The sequence below is a fragment of the Rhopalosiphum padi genome, chromosome 1 (genome assembly GCF_020882245.1).
Source record: "Rhopalosiphum padi isolate XX-2018 chromosome 1, ASM2088224v1, whole genome shotgun sequence".
Taxonomy (NCBI): domain Eukaryota; kingdom Metazoa; phylum Arthropoda; class Insecta; order Hemiptera; family Aphididae; genus Rhopalosiphum; species Rhopalosiphum padi.
The window spans coordinates 85795732-85821526 of NC_083597.1; the positions used below are offsets into that span (position 1 = coordinate 85795732).

General features: G+C 30.8%; 1 protein-coding gene and 1 non-coding gene across 2 annotated transcripts in view; both read right to left on the reverse strand.

Moving 5' to 3' along the window:
- The window catches only part of LOC132932103 (CCR4-NOT transcription complex subunit 6-like), a 56252-nt gene that overhangs the window by 27429 nt on the left and 3028 nt on the right, over window positions 1-25795 (reverse strand). The gene's annotated exons all lie outside the window — the stretch shown is intronic.
- Trnal-uag (transfer RNA leucine (anticodon UAG)) lies at window positions 23681-23760 on the reverse strand. The gene has a single exon. It is a non-coding gene; the product is annotated as a tRNA-Leu (tRNA).

A 25795-nucleotide genomic window follows, 5' to 3' on the forward strand; every position in this document is an offset into this window, starting at 1 on the left:
TTATTTGAAAAAAAAAATCAAAGGAATTTTCGTCATAAAATACCCTTTAAAGTACTCGTAATTAGTTGGACGATTAGTTTGGTCAAATTTTTTACCAAAGAACACCCTGTAGTAGCATATCATATAGTACATAGGTATAACCGGACTTGTAATAATCTCGTAACGACGTGCATGTATTATGTATATTGTATATTATTATGATATCATAATAATGAATTTGAGCAGCAGACGCGTCTATTATTATACTATGTAAATATATTTACAGTACGATATAAACCATATTATAATATACGCTAATAAACCGTCAACCATTATGTACCTATAATGTACGTTAAGGACTTATAGTATTATAGCATATATGCACCACATTGCATCACGTTATGGGGGGGATCGACGAATGACAAACGAAAAACAAACACGAATGCATGTTGTACACATCAAACATGCACACTATATAAACATATTATATTATTATACACGCGATATCATTTACATATTATATAGACAATAAATTGACGTAACTCTACGTATATGTACAATATGATAAAGCACAACAACGGGGGAAATACAGGTAAAATATACTAATATATACGAATACATATAACGATGAACTATGCCTGCGATCCGACTGCTTTGAATAAAAGTATATAGAATTCCGCGATGTGCAGTACGTGTACTGTACGAACATTCGTGCACCTATATGATTTATAAATATACATAAATATTATACAACTGACGAATTTACGTATGGCAACATTTTTAATATTATACGGGGCACAAACGCTTTTCAAGATAAAAATAGCTTATAAATGTTTGTACATAGGAATTTTTTAGGGAAATTTACCTGCTGTTTACCGATTTCAAACCGTTATAAGTTATAATTCAGTGGCTTATTTATGGTAGGGAGGTTTCTGGGGGTTTCCACTCCACACCCCCACTCACAAGGGATTAATAATTTACCAGATCAGAACAGAAAGTTTATTTTCCATTTTATATTTTGACTATATTTATACATAAAAATATGTAATATAATTAATTTTTCACTTTTCCTCCTTAAAAAAAATAATAAGTTGTAAATACGCCATCGTTATAACTAAATATGTGTGATGTACTCAGTAACTCAGAAGATTACATGTTAAACAGCAGTTAGTTTAGCAATTCCCATATAAATGCGAAAAATTACAAGTCCTTGCCAATATATTATAAAACAGATGCGTGAATTATGCCTTATTGATTTGTATAGGTACCATCCTAACCATCCTAATTTATTATTGGTCATAACCAGGGCTCGGGTCTTAAATAATTTGCTTATTTTTATGGATTGACTTAAAATGTAGCAGAATGCTATGGAAGTGTATGTTATGTTCCAATACGTTCAATTATGAAATTTGAAAGTGCTTTTTTTTTATATTTTTTCAACGATTTTTTAAAAAAATGTTTATTATTTCCAGTTTTTCTGATTATTTTTGCTTTATTGACCAATTTTTCTACTTTTTATGGTTTTTTCAGAAAATCTCTCCAAAAATCTATAAACAATAAGGCAAAATGTTTTGGAAGTGAAGTTTTATTTTTTTATAATATAAAAATTTGTTTATTTTTTTTTGTTTTTTAGTTAGAAGCTTATCCTAATCATTTTGTTTCAATATTTTTTGTAATCTTTAATCATATTATTTTTAGCACAGTTACAACTTAAATTTAGTACCTGCTTAATCATGTAAAAAGAAAGTTTTATTTTTTTTTTTTTGATTAATATTTTTGCTCAAATTTAAGTTTTTTAAATACTTATTTGAGTGCTTATAATGATGTTTATAAGCGCTTTTTTAATGATTTTAAGTACTTTAAGTTCCGAGCCCTGGTCATAACTATATTACATACTCATCTGCATGCGTTATTTTTTTATTCACGAATCAGTCATCAAATGTCATTTTATTATGAGTTTTAGGTATACGCCTGAAAACGTATAGCTTGTGCTTAAATTGAGGAAGTATGCAGATCATTTATTGAACTTCTCAACTTAATTGTTCCCAATTCGAGCATTCCATATATAGGTGTAACATTAACTAAAAACTGGAACTCGATTTTTAACAAACGAAAAAACAAATAAATACTGTAAACTCCTTATTAGCTTCACAACAATTACCATGTGGAAAATGGTCCAAAATAGAGATCGGGTTAGTCGCAATCATTATTTCATAATACGGTGATTTATTTTTTTTATCACGCAACAACAATTAAGGGGTTAGCACAAATATACAGAATTGTATAATACGGTTATATATAATACTATAATAGTTATGAAGGTGTAAGAACATGCAAATGCGTTATTAATACGCGTTTACTAAAACTGTAGAACTGTAGAAGGTAAGAAAAAATTTAACGAATAAATAATTTTACGTTTTATTTAATACAACAATAGAAAATTTAATGGCATTCCAATAACAGTTTAATCATCAGTACATAAAATAATACCAACAGTGCAAATTAAAAATTTATTTTCATTTAAAATAACTGTTAAAATATAAACTTTTTAACTATTAATATACCTATTACCTATACCTATAGTTATATAGGTAACTTATTTAGTTACATGCCTATTATGACAAAAAAATTTCAAAACTCTCTAACATAAAAATAATACGGTAATTTCAATAAATAGCCCCCAGGACAATAACGAGTTCTCCAAAGTATGTTAGCTATAATTTAACCCTTCACACAAAAATCTTAATTTAATGACCATTCTAAAAATTAAAAATCTAAATTTTACAAACAATTTTATAAGAACTACTACATCTTCATTCTAACCATAGGCGTGTCCACGGGGGGTGCAAGGTATGCACCTGCACCCGCTGCAATTTCAGGTGGTATATCATGAACCAAGAAAAATTGTTCAAAAAGGGAGCTAACGCCTTTTAGCCCCTTGGGTACGCCGTACGCACCAAGTTGCATCCTCTGCGTCAAAGGTCTAGACATGCCTATGATTCTAATCATACAATTTCTAATCCATCCTGTATATTGGTCTAATAAATACGATTCGTCGTCTAAAAATAAAATGGTCCAGAGACTTTTACCCTAATTATCATACTAAACTAACTCTGGTGCAGCAGAAAAAACTAACAAGACATTGCTAGTATAGATAAGGGTTCTAATCAGCTATTCACTTGATGGAAACGTAACTATACAGTTTATATTCAAATATAAATTTTATGTTGACATAAAGGTAAGATGATATTTTGATCAAATGACGTAAATGTACAAAAAAGAAAATATTATATAAAATGTGATAGTTATGAATTATGATAGTATATTATACCATTATACGTATAATAAAACGAAACCATGAGACTAATCTTAGCTTAAAGTAGGATCGTGTTTGTTTTTGTAACTTCAACATTAACATTATATTTTATGATATATTTATCGTATTGTCGTGTATTTACCATTCAAATTTTAATGCACTCATTATATGATATGCCATGTACGTGATACTGTTAAAAATGATAATATTAACTTATGAAGTTATGAACATAACTTTTTATTTTTAATACGTGTTACACAATATAAACAACAATGTAGATGAACAAATGAAAAATACTCAGCATTATTTTATCACTTATGTATACTTTTTTTACAAAGTATTAAATTTAAAAACTTAAAAAATAACGATAGCATACAACATTTAATATTGTGCGGTATTATTAATTTGTATACACGTTCTAACAACAAAAGACCTATATGGACAAATTATAAAAATAATTTTCTATAAAACTAATACCTTTTTATTTATTTTTTAATAATACTGATTCGCCGTGGCCAGTTTAAATGCATATATAATATGATTACACGAAAAGATTAACTTGTGTTTAAAAAGGTTAATCAACTATTATAAAACTGTAAACCAAAAATCATAGTACGATATGCTAACATATATTTATTTCCATGATGAATTTAATTAAAATAACAGTTCATATTTCAATTTATAGAAAACCAATAAATGTAATTTTTCTTACTACTTCTAACGTGACGTGAGTGTATCGTAAAACCTTTTTTTAATCCAATATTTAAAATAAGTACATCATTATTTTGTGTTTTAACGGTTCTTAAACATTTAACTAAGACATAATAATCCATAAAAAATATTACGCCCATGCAAAATCTACTACAATCAACAATTTATAGTTTTGATTCGAACTTTTACGACATTTGATTTACAAGAACTACAAAAAATGATTAATGGAAAAATTCTTATCGATAACTCAACAAGTTTTTTGATTCCATTGTTTCAATGCGATAACGGATGACGAATAAGAGGTGCTTGTTATAATGTTGTTATTAAATACCATAGTCCACAAGTAATAACAGTTATAAAACTGATTATCGATTAACGACTAATAACGTGTATTGTCGTGTATTTTCTAGGAATATAGACACACGCTGGAAGACATTCATTTTATCGTGATCTAACTATCAGCTATAGCTAATTTCTTAGTAGGCAACTTGTCAAACGAGTTAAAACTTGTTTATGATTGTAACAAGTACAAAGAAGTTGGATTGAACATTTTCGAAACTTCACAATTGAGATACCTATCGTGACCCGGCAAAATGTGTAAGACAAGCTTGTTAAATTATTGTACATCCTAAAAAATAATATTACAAATAAGAATACTAACACTTTTTCAACGATAAGATTTTAATTTTTAACCCAAACCGCTTTTTATTAATAATAAAAATTAAGACGTGAATATTAATTAAATTTCAGTATAGCACCCTATATATAATTTATAATATATTAATATGTTTAACGATATGTTCAATAATTAAAATAATGAACTTATAGACATAATATCATTGATAAATTGATATAACGTTGGTAGAACGTACTCGAAAGTACAAATTAATTTTTAATAGAACCGTCAGGTCGTCAATGAAATATATTACTTTCGAATTTGTATTAACATTTTTAATGTTGTACCTGTCCGAGGAATTGGTGCGTATCTCAAATACTAACTCTAGATATATATAATCAACTAAATTAAAATATTAATAAGTTTTATATAGTATAGTACAATAAGTTGGACTATTTTATACATAACAATTACCCGCTACAATATAAATAAATAGTCAGAAACAATTCAATTTATAAAATACTAGCAAAATCGGCATTTTTTATCAAAGTATTTATGCTGATTATTCAGTTCATTTTGACAAGAAAAAAACAAATAATACTAAAAATAATTAGAAAAGTAGCATAATTAACATTCAAGAATTGTACATTTTCTCAGGTCGTCTTTCTTGACCAACTACAAATCGAATATTAATTTAAACATTTTAAGAATATTTCATAAATTCAAATAATTAAATGTTATATAAAAACATCATGTATATGTCATAATATAAATATAATATGGTTATTAATTTAATGCTTTTTAATTAAATATTAAAATTTAAAATTAAACACAAACAAATTCAAGACCAATTATTATTCCGTTAAATAAAACTTTAGAATAATTTTTAAAACAAAATATTTTAATATTACGGTAAGATTACAAAATAATATTAGACTACATTAACAATATGATTTAAATATTTTAAACTAATATATTTAAGAAATACAAATTTGGAATATTACTTAAAATCCACCTTATTTTATTAAACTACAATTTATTTGATTGTTATAAATATTTAGAAATTTATATTCAAAATAGAAAGTAAATTATAAATTATAAATTATTCTTATATTTTTCTAAATAATTTATTATTATAATAACTTAACTAGTATATACCTATTAATATAGTTTCTTTTATTTAGGTAGATTGTTATCATTTTCTTAACTTAAGTTATCAAAACAATAAATAAGTATAACGCTAAATTATTTAAATAAATCGATTTAAACGATAATCAAAAACCGAAGATTTGTATGTAAGTATTACACTACCCATACGACTATAAATTACGGTTATTTATTAATTTTATTATTACTGTTGATTATCAATAAAATATCAATAGTAGCTCATTCTTTTTTCTGCGATTCGAATACGTAAACGAATGAAAAGACATGTCCTTATAACCTGACCTTAAAAAAGATTCAGAATTAATACAGAAAAACAAAAAAAATATATCCACCGGAAATCGATGTCATGATATTCGAATTGTCAAACCAAAAAAAGTGCGTTGATTTAGTCAAAAATTTGTTTAAACGTCTAATTAAAAAAAATTAAAATTAAAAAACAAAGAAAGAAAGAAAGGAAAGGAAAGGAAGCGAACCGGTAGACGTGGTAGGGGCAGCCAGCAGCAGTTAATATCATTATTTTCTAGAATCGGTCATTTTTAGACCGATTAATCAAAAGGAGGGGGCGAGACGACCGGTATGAAGGTCAGTAGGACAACGCCGTCTTGTAGATCTGGTGAAACGTATACACGGCGACTGACTACTATAATACTACTACCAAACTACACTACCACTACTGCACCACTCGTATTTTACTATACTTACACAAAACGTAAACCGCTCACTACTACTAATACTACTACCACCGTACGCACTTATAAAATAATAATATAGACTATATACAATATAACTGCGGCATGTTGATTAGCAATTGACTGCACACAAGAGAGGACTCTCCTCCCCTCGTGGTACAATATTTATAGTTGTGTATTGAATTATTTTTATGTGGAGTCGCACAATATACCATAAACCCGATTTCCAACGCGAAACACGACTTACAACCTAGACCCGATTGAGTGATCGATATAGACATAGCTGGAATTATCGCGGTTTTCGGTTCCTTGTACGGATTTTTTTCGCCATTTTACACATTCAAATACGCTGCTGAGCTCGGTTAAGCCTTCGATTATTATCGAAAGAAGGTTAAATACGGGCATATATATACACGCGCAACGAGTGCATTGTCGTGGTAAAATAAAATTAAAAAATAGTCCTTGATGGGATATAATGATATTATGCTGTTACTATCCCGGGAACAGTTCAGAGATAACACGAACTGCTGCTGCATGGTGGTAGAAATGAAATATCGGATGTATATTATAATATTATTGTACGTTTATAGTACCTATAAAGTGTACCACACGCATCAAACGTGCTCGTGTATATGTTCTGTAATTGCGCACACACATCTAGTACGTCCTAACCTACGAAACGCGACGTCATTAAAACGGACATTTAAAGAGAATATTATATTTTTAAAAACCCAAAAACAATAATTAACGGGCAGTGAAGACGACAAAGGCAGAAATGTGCCTAGAAAATACTTCAAAATGTGCAGTTCATTGTATGTATAATGTATATATTGTACTATAATATTCAATATTAATATATTATATATTTTTTACGTATATATATATAAAATTATATGTGAATGGTTATTTTTCTTTTCTTATAGTAATAACTCAGCGCATGTTGCGGGGGTACACACACACACACACACACACGGATGTGAAAGCCGTCTACTTTCTAAATCGTAACAGCGGCGCACACGAGTACGGATCATCTTTTAAACGACGACGACTACGACGACTACGACGAAACGCACACAAAGAAAACCGGCCATCAACCGTCTCGTCATCCCACACGAATAAAATATATAATAATATATAATATACGCGTAGCGCACGCAAAACGTACGGGCGGCAATCGATGAGAGAATTATATTTCTCTATTATTGTTGTTAGTTATTACTATTATGTATAAACGATATGGTGGCAGCGGCCGGTCCAGCCGGTCGTTATCTTCTCCATAACCGCTACGACTGTGCTATAACAGATATTTTATTCGTTCCAAATCACCTCACCTGCTTGTCAATATAGTAATATATTTAAATAGTGGCTATTTAACCGGACCATACACTTTAGGGTTGAAATGTTGTAACAAAATTCAAATTTACGTAAACATGCACATGTGTCGTATAAAATAATCATGATATATTTTTAATAAATTAAAATTATTCCAAACGTTATTTACGCAACTACACCAAAACCATTTCTCCTATGAAATACCTACTACCTACATGTAAAGTGTACACATTCCGTCAGTCAGTTCGGAGTCTAGTCATGGCATAAATATTTTTTTCAGTGTTAAAATTTACATGTATATATTATAATAGAAAGAGAAATAGAGAGATTAAATATTATACACATTAACGTTCTTTTTCCGGCCAAGTCCGGTGGTGCGGAGTTCTCGCGCGATTAACGATCAAATCAATTACGGCCGCGTTACGACGAGAGGTCGTTCTTGTGCGCAATGTCCGCCGTATAACCCCGATGAATTAGGTTAGGTCTCCGAGGTTTTTCTCGCTTATAATTATTTTCAAAAACGAAACGTTATCGTATAAAAACATTGTACATACTATACATATGTATATATACCAACATAGAAAACAAACGTAAACGACGTCGGTAATAAAATCAATAATATAAAATATGAAAAAAGGAAACCTTTATGGCACCACACATATTACCGATCTATATAATAATATGTAACGGACACAGCAGCCGACCCGATAATAATACTCGTATATACATAATAATGAAACCATCATCGAAGAGATCGAACGAGAGAGGCTGTTGCGGCGTTGGTTTCCACGGTCCGGCGGCGAATTGGGGCGCACAGTCTACTTGGCCCAGTTCATCTGGTCGTACAATACCGGCAACGATGAACAATACACGTTTTGACTCCGGAGGTTTTCTGGTTTGTCTTGTTACATCCCGAATTGGCCGTGACACCAACGATTTTTCGTTTTTTTTCTCTCTCAACTCCGGATATATGTGTCTATGACATATATTATATGTATGTACGAGTACAATGTACATAATATATACGAGTATATATATTTATTTATTTATTTTTGTTCACGGACGAATTTTTGCTGATTGGAGACGAATGAGACGATGCCATTGTCGGCGATAGCACAACATGTTGTCACGTAAATATATTAAATAGGATACTATGATGGTTATCTCAAATATATATTATATCTTATATCGCCATCATAAATATTTTCGTGCATTATGTAGAATCACACATTGAACACTTGATTGAAACTAATCGGATGTCATAAGAATAGTACAACGTACATTGTATACCCTGGCAATCGGTTATTAAATATGGTCGGTGACGAAACAACACGACAAGACATCACGACTAAATCCACACCGTGTACATATGTCGAATTATATATAATGTATATATTATATATATTATATCATATGAGTATATATAATCCGTGATGATTACTTGTGGTTCGTTTAACTATAAAGTATATACAATTTAGATTTGTATATATTAAACTGCAGAAAGAAATTGACACATATTATAAAGGAATATACTGCAAGATAGCATCATAGTAAAACCGAAATTTTAGATTTTGATACACTCCAGCAGTATATAGAGCTGAAACTCAGGTACGTAAGATAAAGATTTAAAAATTTAAAAATCTCTTTTACTTTTATTTACCATTCATATATATTGTGTAAAGTGCATATCACGATTAACATTACGGTTAAATGTAAAATATTCATATAGCTTTGTTAGATATTGCTGTAAGCTTGCTGCAGTGGAAAATGTTTGCCAAGATCAAAAGCTTAATAAGATAAACAAAATGTAGTTCTAGGACTTGGCACTATAATACCTACTCGTGAGTCGTGATATACTGCAAATAATATTTGCATTAACTTACAATAAATTTCTAAAACGGTCAAACAAATAGAATATACCCACATTATAAAAATATAATCTGGGTTTTCTTTTGCAAAGTCTGAGTAGGTAATGATTGAACTTTTTTGGAATACTTTTAAAAAGTTACCTAAATTCGAAACCCTGTTAACTTAGAATTGGTACACATATAATACGAGCAAATAATAATAATATATACAATTCACGAGTAGGAAAGAAAGAAACAATCCAATGACGAATATGTAGTTAGACTACATGGACAATTGTTAGACCACTATGAATTTAAATTTCATATAAATACTTTAATAACAAATTCGAACGATTTTATAAACTTGAGATGAATCAAATATTATTACAATGAAACACGTGCGTGCGAGCATGCATACATGCGCAGACGAATATAAGAATAATATACCTATTAATATTAAAATGTCGAAATGACCGTATATTGAATATCACCAATGGAATCGAATACAAATAGTGAAAATCATCATGAGACCTACTTATCGGGAAAGAAAAAATAGTGATTTTATTATTTCTCTATTCGTCATTATATATACAATCGCATAACACTAAAAAATAATATGTTCACAGTGAAGAAACTCGGGACATCCTGGTTTGATTTCAACTTCAAACGAAGAAGATAGGTATATGATGAAAAAAACGAGTTTTTTGTAGTGGGTGTATAGAGAAAAAGTAAATATTAGGTTTTCTAAAAAATATATGTGCAAATCGACTGCAACAGGAACTGTAATATAGTCTGAGTGCAAAATCGTGATAGATAAAAAAAAAAGAGTTAAAATATAGCTGCGATAAACATTGAAGACACGTTTTCGGACAAAACCAAAGAAAAATATTGCACAGCACTATCAGTTATATAGTAACCATTTACCTCCAGTGACCGCGTTTTCCTTTATATAATTAGCGTTATTATCGCAGCGGTACCGCGAGCTGCCGCCAACAATACCATTAATGTTGAGGCACCACTATATATATATAGAACTAAAAATTCATGTTATAAGAGGAGACCGGCAACGGCGGCGCTCTGATCACTGTCGGACTACATTCGATCGCAAAGCCGCAAACACGTACGGGTTTACTATGTTTTTTTTATTATTATTATTATTACGGGAATACAATATTATATGCTCCCTAGGTCTACGTTTTGTAATACGTTTTATGTGTGTGTCAGTGGGGGTCAAAAGATTATGTCATAAAGGGAGAAAAATGAGGCTGATTTGTATTTACATTATTTATTATAATAATTTATTGGTAATAATATAATTATAAATAGGTAAATAGGTAATTGAAAAAAGGTCATGGAAATGTAACCAATCATTACCATTTTATTTAAAATTTATTATTTGGCATTTGTCGGCTATAAACGCATTTTTTTACCCAAAAATGTACTTTCAGTAAAGAATCTTTTAAAATAAATTCATAAAGCTACAGGTTACAATTTATCCGAGTTCGTGTATAAACTAGTGATTACATGGCCCATAAATTAAGCCATTCGTGAAAGGTAACTTTTCAGCAAAAAGGTGAACGCATCAAAACGAGAAATTTGATAATAGTATAATATACGTATTAATATGATTTCAGTGCTAAGTACTGGAAAAATTTCCAATAAAATAGAACCCTTAACACCGAATTATAATTGGATGTAACTAATTTTCTTACATATATAGTGTTGCACTTATAATATGAGCTATACATGGTTATAATATAATGCCGTACAGGTAATAGGTATGTATACATATTATAATATCACACCATTTGCACTACTATTTTTTTTTTTGTTTTATATTCAATGGATACCAGACCCCGAGTATAATAATATAATTCGAACACTCAGACTTGGGCCAATCAAACCTTTTTAATCTGTATAAAACACTGTTATTAATGTTATCCATACTAATGCAATTCCATTGAATTTTCCGATCCCCACTGCATACGTAATTTTTTGTGGAAATTTATAAAAGAATAATATTCATAACTTCATTATTTTGATTACAAATAATATCTGGCCACATAAAATCAATGCCGAGGATTTTTTTACCTGTTAAAAGAAGGAACGGGTCACGGGAAAGCCGGCAAACCCAAAAACTAAAAAAAAAAAATCAAACCAAAAACCGAATACGCGATAGGTATTATTATACTGTCGGCGATGTTGGAACACACGCGGTCGGTATCAGATCATTAAAACGCGCGACACCGCGCAACGGTCCGGCGGTTTCATCACCGAGCGGCTGCGGCGCGCGGCGGCGAACAACAGTCGGTCGTCATGCGGTGACATTGGGATCACACGGCCACCGCCGCCGGATTATGTATAGCCACGCCGAGCGGTAGTTTAGGTGTATCCGGGGCACGATAATTATAATTATTATTATTATTACTATTACTATAGAACAACAACTACTATTATTATTATTATTATTATTATTCGGTCGTTCGACAAAACAGCGCACCGGCAATGCGCGACGAGCGTGTAAAACACGACGCCCGCTTTGATATGCTTATGTATTATTATTATTAATTTATTATCTATACATAAAATACATTATGTTACATTTAATGCAATACCAGTACGAGGGCTTTATTATCGTGCACAATGCCAAACATAGGAAATACGGTTTGCATATTATATATATTTTCGCCGTAATCCGACGAAAAAACGTCGTACACCGGCCGCGGACTAGAATTAACGGATGTTGAAATGAAAATTCACAATATCATCGCCACTATATTATAACAATAATTTTATTGTTATTGTCGTTTTCCAACACAAGCCATAGGCCATATCCTCCATCGGCTCCATCGAAGATATTATTCTAACATCATACTTATATTAAATTAACAATAATAATTATAAAATACGTGTATTTAGGTGCATTTTGGCTTTAGTATACCTCTGCAGACTGCAGTTCACGGATATGTGGGTGATTTTAGTGTGTTACCTCGCATATGTCCGAGGTGATGGGCAATCCTACTTCGGCGAATCGGATACAACACTTGGTGTATGTACCGGTTTAATTTAGTTAATAACTTAATTAATTAATAGGTTAAGGTGGTACTATTCTGTCTGCAACAATGACTTGTGTTGTTAGTATAAATGTACAATGTACATTGTACAATAATAATAGTGTATATTATATAGTTTGATTATGGCGAGATATAAACAAAAATATTTATTTTTTTATTATTTTTTTCAGTGTCACCAATCGAAAGTGGTTCAAAGTTCAAACTACTGATACTTTTTGTGTCAAAATGGATTTAAAATTGATATATTTTCTAACATGGTTCAAACTACACTTTAAATTTTCTTTATTATTTTCTTTTATCAAAAAAAATCCTATAACAACTGCACAATATGAGGCAAATTGTTTTTGTTTTTAATTGTATTTCTATAACCGATGGTAACATTGAACCTTATATATAATATATAAACAGAAAATTATTCGATTTATGTGCATGCGTCAAAACGAAATTTATGTGTGAGCAGTGCGAGCACTCTATAGAAAACTATATAGTATTTAAAAAAGAAGCTTAGACACCCACATCCTCAGATTTTCAAGGAAACTATTGATATAGCTTTTATTGAAATCGGTCTAGTAGTTTCTGAATTTACTAAAAACACATTTCACATTTATTTTATACATAGATGGATATTTATGTAGGTATAGATATTATTTACGTAACGTACGATTTCCAGGACAACGACTCACTCACATCACGCGGCGTTCAGCATACTGTATACGCACATAATGTAATATATTGTTATCATCACTTATCTTATAAACATGTACACATAATATATGTCATTACGAATAAAAATATAATAGTTTTATAATAAAAACGCCATGCGCGTATATAACTTAGACACGCGCGCACGCATGCGCCGCAGCTGCCTCGTGCAATATTATAATATATTTATATATTACTATATATGTATATATTACAAAGGTTTACGTGGCCGCGGAGCAGCTCCGATTTAAACAATAGGTGTAGTACCGCCGGCTGCGTTGTCCTTGAACGACCAGAGGTTGGATTAAAGACAAATCTAGTTGACGTCGTTGTAAAAAAAATATGAAAATAACACAACGAAAAATCACATATAGACTCGCACACATGTGAGGTGGCGGCGGTGGTATGTATCACGGATTCGTAGCACAGACCGTGCGGGAGGAGAGGACAACGGCCGAAAAAAGAGCTTTTGTTTGTTTGACACCGTAGTAGGCTGCTACACAGCCGGCCGCCGGCAATATATACGTGATCGACCTTCATGCCAATTTCGTTTTTAATTTTAATTTTTTTTTTTAACACTCGTTTTGTTGTAATATTATTTTTCTACACGAGCCGCGCGCACGCAACTTCACTACACATTTGGCAAATGATGACTATGACAAAAAAAAAACAAATAAATAAAAAGTTAAAATACTCAACAGTAAGCCTCGTATTGTTTTCAAGGTTTTTTACCTCAAAATACAATATATACATATAGATACAATATAATATTATGTCAAGTATATAATTCAAGTCAATACAGTAACGCGATGTTATCATTAACTTGAGCGATATAGGTATATTTTAATACTACTATTATGTACAGGTATAGATTTAATATATTTATTTATATATTATGTATAACCCCCGACAAGGGAGGTTAAATAATCGATATGGTTTTTTACAAAATAGGAAGTATAGTATAATAGAAAAGAAAAATAATAAAAATACAAAATTGCTTAGAAAACACGAGTGTTTATTATTTGAACTATTATCTACATACTGATACAACATAGATAAAGTGTACGGATATAAGATTTTTCTAAAGAATTTTAACCACGAGGCTGTTTACATTACACATCGCGTTTATTATCACCAAAAAAACATTCGATCGAACCATATCAGATTTTTCCAAAAAATAGTGCAGAATGAAAAAAATTATAACCTGCTAGCAACGTAGATACATATTATAATAAACCGTCATAACGTGTGACGATATTGTAACAAAAACAACAAACACAATGCATAAATATTATATTCAAGAGTCTAGACAAGTACCAAATGCGTATACTATTACATAACGTAATACATTTAATTGTGAACACTAAATGAATTCACAATACACAAAGGAAAACCGCCTTGAAATAAAAAAAAATATTTTATTCGTATGCGTGTTTTACATATCGGGGTGTACTGTGGCATTTTGGGGTGCGTGTAGACGTGCGATGTGCGCGTAAGCCACAGTATAGGGTACGGTATGTACGTAGAATATTGTTAAAATTAATTCAACCGGAATGTATAATAATATCAAATTATCAACCCCGCTGGAACTATATAACCGGCCCTACGCATACGTTTAATGTACCGGAAAGTAAACCGGTTTCTACCCCGAATATTTATTATATACACGAACCCCCTCGGTTACAAAAGCACCAGACGTTCGATCGTCTGGGAACACCTTTTGTCTCATCGTATAACACTTTTCCGCGCCTCCCAAAAGTAGGTTTACAGGTGTGTAATTTTTTGTTGAAACAAAAACTATACTTCGGTAGACCACCTGTTGTCTGGCCATCGTCATCGTTATCAACATAATCATCATCCATCCATCCCTCCGCTCATAGATCATATTATAATAATTATTATTAATATACATAAGTTTAATGTATTTCGTATACAATTGTATTGCAATTAACAAGAATCGTTTACCGAGCATTTTTTGTCATATAGACGTACTAATTATTAATTAATATTGCCTCATAGTAAAAAAAAATTATAATATTATAAACCATAATAATTCTACTTGCGCGTGCATTATATTATAAACGAACAAAAAAAAAAACACACAGGTATCAACATATTGATATATTTACGTTGCCCATACCGATGCGTTACGATGATTAAATTTAAAATTTAAATGTAGTTTATCAGCTGTCACATTGTTAGTAATAGTTTTAACGATTTAAAAACGACGACGTGTGGGTGAAAGCACCACAATCACACACATACACACACGCGTACGCGGTCTGACATACGTATACTGTAACGGCGGATAGCCCACGAAATATACAATGGCGACGGCAACGAAAATTATGCATATATATATATTATATATGTGTATATAATATATATATATTCGCATGGATAGTACGATATACATATTGATTATCCAACGTGCAGACTATTCAGTGACGATGACGGGTGAACTACGCAAGGCACAGTAGCCAAAACGGTGGGTATAGATGAATAGAATAGATAAAATATTAATACATTGTGTATATAAATATATATATAATATGTATTATAAATGTACGTGTATACATTATACAATTGCCAATACGGTATAAATATATATATTATATATTTATATTAACTATAATGACTAAATGTTGTCTTATTACTTATAACACTTATTGTAATCTTTAAATATATTTTATTTTGATTTATTTAATTTGTAATATTGTATATTACCATTTCATTTTATATTTCATTAGTATTATTAAGTAGTAATAATCATATACCCTAGCTCCAACACAAACTGCATAAGTTTATAGGAGATAGGTTAATCAAATCTGTAACTAATTATAATATTTAATCTATAATATATATGTTGAATTTATAACAAAAATACATATATTATATTGACATAAAAACGATATTTTCATTTTATATCTGATGTACAATACCCTGAGTTTCTCGCAAAACATTTTCATGAAAATCAATTCGTCAATGCGATTCAAATACTTAACGGCACACCTACGCGTGACTGTACCTATTACTTACTCGACAACATTAATCAATTATTATCAGCAGTGAATACTTTAAATTTACGTCGAATTACCTAACCACGGTTTTAAACGCTTAATGCATAATTGCACTCACTGTTGATTACTGATTAGAATAATAACATTCGTCAACAAACAATGATTGGAAGCTAACACTTAAATAGTAAAAAATAAAATCAAGAATAATATCTATACATAACGTACATAGTTATTTTTTAACATAAAATTAATTATTTTTTATACTTCCATATTTAACCCGAACATGCATGACATGTACAGGTCAATCGATTACACGCGTTACCATTAAGTATAATGATTATTGATTACTCATTACAATGTTTTTAATTGTTCATCAACGGTCAACAAGAAACATCTATAAGGATATCATAAAAACAAAATAATTTAAAATCCACTTTTTTTTTTAAAACATATTCGATTTTTTATATTTTCATTCTTTTATGGTAAACAACTATAGATTTCAATATAAATGATGACAATATAATATCAAATAGGTATGATAATATTATGCAGCAATAATCAATACTACAATTAAAATATATAAATTAATAATCACGAGAAAAACTTATAAAAAAAAAATAATAAATAATAATAACAACAGTTAAAATCTTTTGCAAAAATGAATATAGGTACTTGAATGTAGCTTAAATTAATATATATATATAATTGGTTAAAATAAGATAATTATACACCTTAAACCCGCCGGATAAGACACAAAGCAATTAAATTATAATAAACCCAAAGTGAAAATTTACATCGAAAAATACTAAGCACGACTTCATTTAAAATGAATAACTTACCATTTATAGGTATAAATAAAAGAAAAAAATATCAGACTCGTGTAAACAAGCCGACAGCCATATATGACGCCATGGCAAATATTACATATCAAACACACATATGAGACCGTGAAAATAAGACCAGGTTAACACAGAAAACATCTATTCAATAATTGAATAAATGTTCTCTTATTTAATGTTATTCAATAATAATATGTTAAAAAATAAAAATTTACACATAATACATAATATAAATAAATGATTAGGTATGACGTGTGTGGTTTATTTATCTATAATCTTCAGAAATAAAACATCAAAGAAGACGTTAGACATAAACTGTATTGATAATACATAAAACTATGAGAGCTAGGTCAAATTTTCAGAGCTTCAACACTTTGAAATGCGCTTATAAAGTGTTACCTACATACATGAATGTAACACTAAATATTAATTTTACCATAAAGTCATATAATATTATCGGAATATTCAATGTGTTTCAAACACATAATAAATCACTTATATATACATCCGATTTGTGTACAGGTTAATATTGCCCATAACAATATTTAAAAAAAAAAAAAAACAATATTTAAAAATTGCCGATTAAACACTAGAACAATAAATAAAGTTATATTCCAAATAAATCGAACCATAACCTAGGAACGATTTGACGGCGGGAAATCATAACGTTAACACTAAATTGAATAAATAAAAATCCTACGATAGTAATCATAATTATTTTGTCATCGTAATAATATATTAATTATTATAATTTTGAGACCACTAAAACACACGAAAACGTCTAGCGCTTCCGTACGATGTAAAAAAAAAAATTAAATAAAAAGCAAAACAAAGTAAAACGACCGTCGACCTAAAAATATTTGAAAATTAAATTGCGTGAAAGAGCACAGATAAAAAATACGAAAAAGAAAAAAAATAGTACATAATCATGATTATACATATTACATCCATAAAGATAATCGAAAAAGGGTGAAAACGCTAATGGTTTTCCAAATAAAAGTGAGTTTTGCGGAGGAGCAAAGTCGTAAAAGAAAAGCATCTCCAGAGAATGCGAAGGAGCCGTTGCAGGACGTCATCAACGGTGATGGCCGATGGGCATGGTGAAAAACTTGATTTCGATGTCTCGGTGACCGTTGTGCGAAGTAACGATCTCGGAGGAGACTTCTAAACTGTGAGTTCTCGGCCTGGCGACGGGGGCGGCGGTTTCGGTCTTCGCGTACTCGGCAGCGGCGGCGGCGATCTTGAAGTACTGAGACGACGACTGGAGCGTTGGCGAAGTCGGTTCGCCGCTCCAGCTTCTCCGGGCCGGTTCCGGTCGGGTGAGCGACGGCGAGAAACACCGGCGTCCCACGTCCCACACGTTACCCACGGGATCGCAACACGCGCACTGGCACGTGGACACGTCTTCCAGGCTCACGGCTTTGATGTCGGCCGACAGTCGGATCGTGTCGAACGGCGCGGCGTCGCGCATGCCGAGTTCCGAAACAGGCGGCGGTGGCGGAGACGACGACGTGGACGACGACACCGACGGCGGTCGGTCTGCTGCAGCTCGTTCGGGGGGCGCGGAGGCGGCAGTGGCCGCAACGAGCGGCTGAACAGCGGGCACGGGTTTCCGTTCTTTCTTTCTGCGTTTTCGGGGCTTTATAATGCGGGGCAGGCTGTTCTCGGATGCAGCGCCGGAACTCTCGTCGCTACCGCCGTCGTTCTTCTTGCCGCTGTTGCAGTTGGGCTGTTCCGCCGGCGCTTTTTTCGCGTACTTCTTGCCGGGACCGCCGCCACCGCCACTTCCTGTCCTGTTGTACTTGGCGGCCTGTATCAGCGGCGCGCCGTGCTTGTGCGCGGCAAAATTCGCCTTCTCGGCCAGCGGACTGCCGCCGCCGCCGCTAACGCCGACTGTACCGACGACGCCGTTCTGATGTTGATGGTGGTGGTGCCAATAAGCCGCCCGACCGTACCAGTCTTGCAATTGCTGGTAGTGCTGGTAAGGGGTCGGCGCGCCATGGTGGTACGCAGCGGACACACCGGCCACTGCGTCGTACCGGCAACGCGGCGGTTCGAGCTGGGCATTGTGCAAGCCGCCGCCACAGTAGTACGACGACGACGATGGTTTGATCAGGCAATTGCCCGCATAACGATCGACGGGTAGCGATTGGGCAACGGTAGGGCCCCGGTTCATATCGCGCACTCGACGCCACCCCCGCCGCCGCGCATGTGTGTGTACTGCACCACGCGCGAGCGACTTATGACAATAATATTATTATATTAAAATGACAGGTCGTTGGAGGCGCAATGGTTTTTATTATTTTTCGCAGTGACACACGCAACGCGACCGAACAACACACCGCGACGACTTCGTGTCGACAACACGGACGACGGCAAAATAAAAACAACAACAACAACAACAACACCAACGACGAAAACAAAACCGACGCGGCCGGCGCGCATCTAGACGAGGACTACGACTGACGCTCGCGACTACGACGGCACGGCACAGTCTGCTGATGCGGCTGCTCAGAACCGCCAGACGAAACACCTGTTTGCCCCACCTCCGCTACGGCACACAGACGATACCGGCGGCGCCCGCGATACGCACAGCGCGAGAAATCAGTAGGTTTTTATTTATTTATCGAGAAAGTTAGATGAACATAATATACCTAATAATAATAATATATATATTCACGTTCGTGAACACCATAACAAACCGTATACAAGATGAGGGTACGCAGGACACAGAATAGTCTTCTGTGGGGGCGTTATATGAAACTAATGTACAATTAAGTATACTATAAAGGACCTACTAAGACTTATTGTATTTACTTGAGTATACTTTAGATATTTTATTATTATTACACAAATTGTGGATTTTTAATTAGATATAAAGACTTTTAAAATAATTTTTAATTTATAATTGTTATTTAAGTGTGCAACAAACACAAAACAAATTTACCAACTATATTAACTGTTATACAATTATATTATTAATGTTTTCAAATTTTCAATACATAATAAATAATAATAACAATTAAGTTAATGCAATACGTATGGATATGAATGTTTATGTTAATATATTTATTTAAGTTAAGTACGTAGGTAAGTAGTTTAGGTCAACATTTTAAAAATTATCAAATATTTTTCATATAGTTGATAGCCTCCTTTCACAATCATATAAAATAATTATTTCAGGCATATTTTATACTTTTTTTTTACTAAATTATTAAGATACTCCTATAACATTTATGTGAAGACTATAATTGAAAACAACTCGCGTAGTCCCGACGCCAAAGAGAAAACGACAACCGTTCGCCGATGGCAAAGAGCATAATATTATAATATTATAGTAGCTATTCGTTTATCGCATTAATAGACAGGTATACGCTTTTACAATGATCTTTACGCAAATACCGCATTTATAGCGACCGCGTTTGAAAATATGACATTTTGGCGCAAAATATTTCAATTTTCTCTAGCCATGCGCAACGCTTTTGTTTTCGCACAAAATGTACGCGATATTACTTAATTACAATATCCGACACGGACCATTTTACTTAGGTCTTAGCCTCTTAGGGTGACTTCACACTACACTATAAAAACATGAACTGTAAAAAAATTATTTTGAAATTTATAATAATTATTTTGTGATAAACTAATTTTAATGTTTGATTTAATGGACTAAATGGTAAGTGGTAACTGGTTTAACATATATTCCTCGCGTATGATAGAATCTACTCCCTGGTATATTGAATATACTATGGTAACATTGAGGTAAGCCATTTACTATAACTGCAAAATTGAGACAAACATCACATGCAGTACCAAATTACTTTACATTAATCACAGTTCACCTTTTATCACATCCAAGGTGTGAAGTCATCAACTCAGATTTTTATACAGTATAATAATCAGTAAAAATAGATAAGAAGAAGAGGCGTATACAACCTTACATATAATATTCCCTACAAGAAATATATGTATGGAATGATATAACTATAGGCAACAGATATAATATATTGACCAACAACTGACGCTAAATACTTATTACTCTGAAAAAACGATCAACGCATTTATCAGACCGGAGTTATAGTTGATAAAAGCTTTTGCCATAATATGTATAATAAGACTTGTTTTCTGATATGTGATCAATAGCTGATCATACTTACAGGTTACTATTATACGTACTTGTAGAAGTAGAATGACTGCGGAAAAAAAACCGATGATAACAACTGTTTTCCTGACTAACCAAAGAAATTATCGCATGGTTTATAGCTCGCTACTATACTGCAACACTTACTAGTCTATATATCAACCATAGAACAGTCGCCTCCTTTAAAACTTCACTAGACTTCAGAAATAGACGCATCCGGAAAATTGCCATCGAAACCCGTAGCCTTTTTATTTCCCGATGTATTATATTAATAAGTGCGCCACATATCGAATACATCATCGTGTACCTTATGGTTCCGACTAAAACATTCATCGTTATATTCAATTGGACTTAATTATTCACTATATATTTAAGTAATAAATAATAACATTCGTATATAGATTGCAATTTAACCATGTGATCATCGCTTATAACGACATCCGTTTATAAAAGTGAAATTAGAAACGCATTTGTGATATTGCACACTGCACGGGCATGTATCATCATATTGATATGTAAACACGATTCGAGTATTCAAGTAGTTGCTATCCACTTCATCATAAATACGACGAAAATAATAAATATATATATTTTTATGTGAATATTACACCGCATTCGTTTTTTACACCTGATATTATTTTCTATCAATGATAATTAATGTGTAATGTTTAAAAGTATGTTAGGTATACTGTATACTTTATACATATTACACACCCATGTATTATTGTTTACGACGCGCTTTACATCAACCAACGCGCAATAAATTAAATTATTTATTTATTGGAGGACCGCATCGATCATAATAATATTAAATAACATATTCATATACTTAAAAGTGTTAACGAACATTAACGCTATAACTAAACTTGTAAAAATGGTTTTTAAGTAAATTTGTATTTTGTTGTGTTTATTACGCATATCATACTTTTGAACAAGAAAATTAAAAAACGGAAATGATTGGAAAACAGTTCTGTTCAAAGAAATAATAGAAATTAACGAAATATATTGAAAGATACGAATAATACGATAATCGTAATAAGTAAAATTATATAAGTTATATACAATATACATTACCTACATTAATTACTTTGTGTAAACCAATTAACCATAGTAATACAATTTTAAGATCTACCTTTATTCATTTACATCATTATTTGTATAATATTGAGGACATTTATTATCAAAACCAAAATATTACCCAACTGTATTTGTTAATCTAAAGTAAAATACTTTTATTTATAGACAGTGTATTTTTTAAATCAAGTTATACATTTTAAACAACTCCTTGTTTTTAAATAGAATAATCTATTTCATACATATTTCAAAAATAATACATCGTTTAACTACTGTTTGAAATTGATATACTTTTAGAACACTACATTATTTTACGTATATTAATGATATGCCGATTAATTGATAATTTGAAAGCAATTGGACGTTATTATTAGTAGTAGTAGTAGCAATATCCATTGTATATTATAAGCAAATAACTTAAAAAATAAACTGTGAATAAATTTAAGCGTAGAAAAATAACAGCAATATCATTTGAAAATATAAATAATTCTATTCTTAAATATAATAACCGGAGAAACGTTTAAAGATCAGAATCTGATCTATTATCTGATAATAATAATAATTATTTTTATTGGATATTATTCGGATTATTTTCTTATTTGTTGCCACCGGTATTTTCATCAATATCCGCATATATATTTAAGTAGTTTACTGAATCGCCTATTTGCTGATAAGTCACGGATTGATTTGGGTGCCGGTTCATTAACCACATACAAAACGAATTCTATAATAGGGAGTTTAAAAGACGTAAAAAGCGGAGGACGATTGAAATGATCTAGTAAAGTACATTTAAGGTAATCAAAAAATCAAATATTTTTGAGTTATTTTTTGAAACATTGTTGGCATAGACGTGTGAGCTGAATAAAGTGGTCAAACCTGTGGATATACCTGTGTAATATAACTAACAAATATAATCAAATTTATAGGTAAAAATATCTAGGGCCACACATAAGATTTTTTTAGTATTTTAATTATAAATCGAATTTGTCAAATAATACATGTTATAATATGGAAAAACAGGGCAATTCATTAATAAGTAATACAAAATAGGCAATAGAATTAAGCGGATCATTTTGACTTTAAAATACAAAAACTATAATATGTAATTTCGATGTAAAAATAAACACGAGGGTTAATCCGAAAATATATAAGAAAAAAAACTGCAAAAGTTTGTGGCAGCGGTGGGATTCGAACCCACGCCCTTTCGGACTGGTGCCTAAAACCAGCGCCTTAGACCACTCGGCCACGCTACCTACATGACAGCCGCTACGAAACTCTAGTATTTAACATGAATGTTTTTGATATTTCTTATTCTAAAATAAACAATATTATGAAAGAAAAAAAGACTCTAAAATATAATTCCGTGAAAATTTAAAAGATCCCACCAAAACATTTAATAAGAATTGTATAAATTAACAAAAAGGTATAAATTATTTTGTTATATAATGCGATTATTCTCTATACATTTTCAGAAAGGATAAGTAAGTGGCATAAGATTCTTCTAACTCTTTGGATGGATTGGAATCATTCTTTTAAATGTGAAATTATAGTCACATTCATGATTATAGACTAGTTCTACAAAAATAAAATAACCTTTTATTTAGGGGGTATTTTACAAAAAATATAAACAAAAGAACAACTTATTATAATAAAATAATTAAAATCCCTAAGTAAATTAATACAATTTTATTTTTCCTAGTGTAGGAAAATAAATATTTTAGAAATGTTACTGACTACTATTACAACTAATTACAAAAAAAAAAAAAAATATAGTTAATTATTGCTTTTTTCTAAATATAATTTTTATATTTGTGGGATATACAAAGATTTATAAAAAAAAAAATATTTTAATTATTTTCTGAAAAAAATTCAAAAATTCAAGAAAATGCAAAAGAGTGTCGCGATTGACCGGTTGACTGGTTGGCAACCCCTGCCATAAAGGATATAGATATAGATTAAACCAAAAGTTAAATATGAAAATTAAACAAAATTAATATTATATAATTACTATGTATATTTTATCATAACTTTCATGTTTCAATATTTTATTAAAATAAACAAAAGTGACTTGTTTAAAATTAAAACCCTATTCTTTGTTTTTATATAATATGCCATACAACATCAGATGAAAAATTTTTCAAAGCAATAGAATTTATCCCTTAGTAAGTAATAAAGTATTTTAATTAGGATACTCCCTTTATAATACTTCTGAATATAATAAAAACATTATTATAAAATTATAATTAATGATGTTTGAGTTAAATTTTAGTTTTAAAATAGAATAATATTTAATTTAAAATGTGTTTTTATTAGTTGGATTACTTGAAATATTTTAAACTTTTTAGTTATCAAAAGATAGTTTTTTTTTTAATTTTTACAACTACAAACTGAATTTTTATTATAATATTATAAGATTATAATATATAAATATAAAAGATCTAAGAGTAATAGAGTATATGAAACAACTTTTAAATTGTTGATGGGTGTTACAATCTTTGATTACAAATAAAATATTAGTAATTAATATCACTACAGACTATTTCACATATTTTATTAAATGTGATTTATAATGGGTATTTGGACGTAGACTAAAATGTAATTTATGATATAATTAAAAATTACTTGAAAATAAAATTATAACATAATAACCTAATAAAGATAAGTTTTAAACCTATATCAGACAATGTTATTTTATATTTATTGTTTATAATATACAATGTATAATACAAATATACAATAATTTAGTCTTTTAAAGATAAAAATGTATATTCTTTAGAACTTTTACTGTATAATTAACTATATAGATAATTTTATAAATTTAAAAACAATTTGCTATACTTTAACTATATTATAATAATTACTAATTATTAAATATTATAAATGTATTATCAAGTATTCTAATATGTGCTGCTATCTATTGGCGATTTTTAAAATTTTAAGATTGATAAACAATAGGCAATCTAAATTAGCACATAGGTAACTTTAATTTTACAAGGTTAGAATTTTTTATAATTAAAACACCCTTGAACATGGCCAACTAAAAAATATTCTTACAAATAATTAAAAAACAATAATTCATTAATACATAAAAAGTTCATCATAATTAAATGGATTGGTAACTATAAAAAGAGAACAATCTTTACTAACAACAAAGTACAAAATTATATCAAATTCAGAAATATATAAAGCATTTGGAAATTTAGACATAACTATGGTAATCTTATCCAAAAGATCAAGAGATAGTTTGGCCACATTTTGAATCAGATATTCAATAGAAAAATAAGCCCT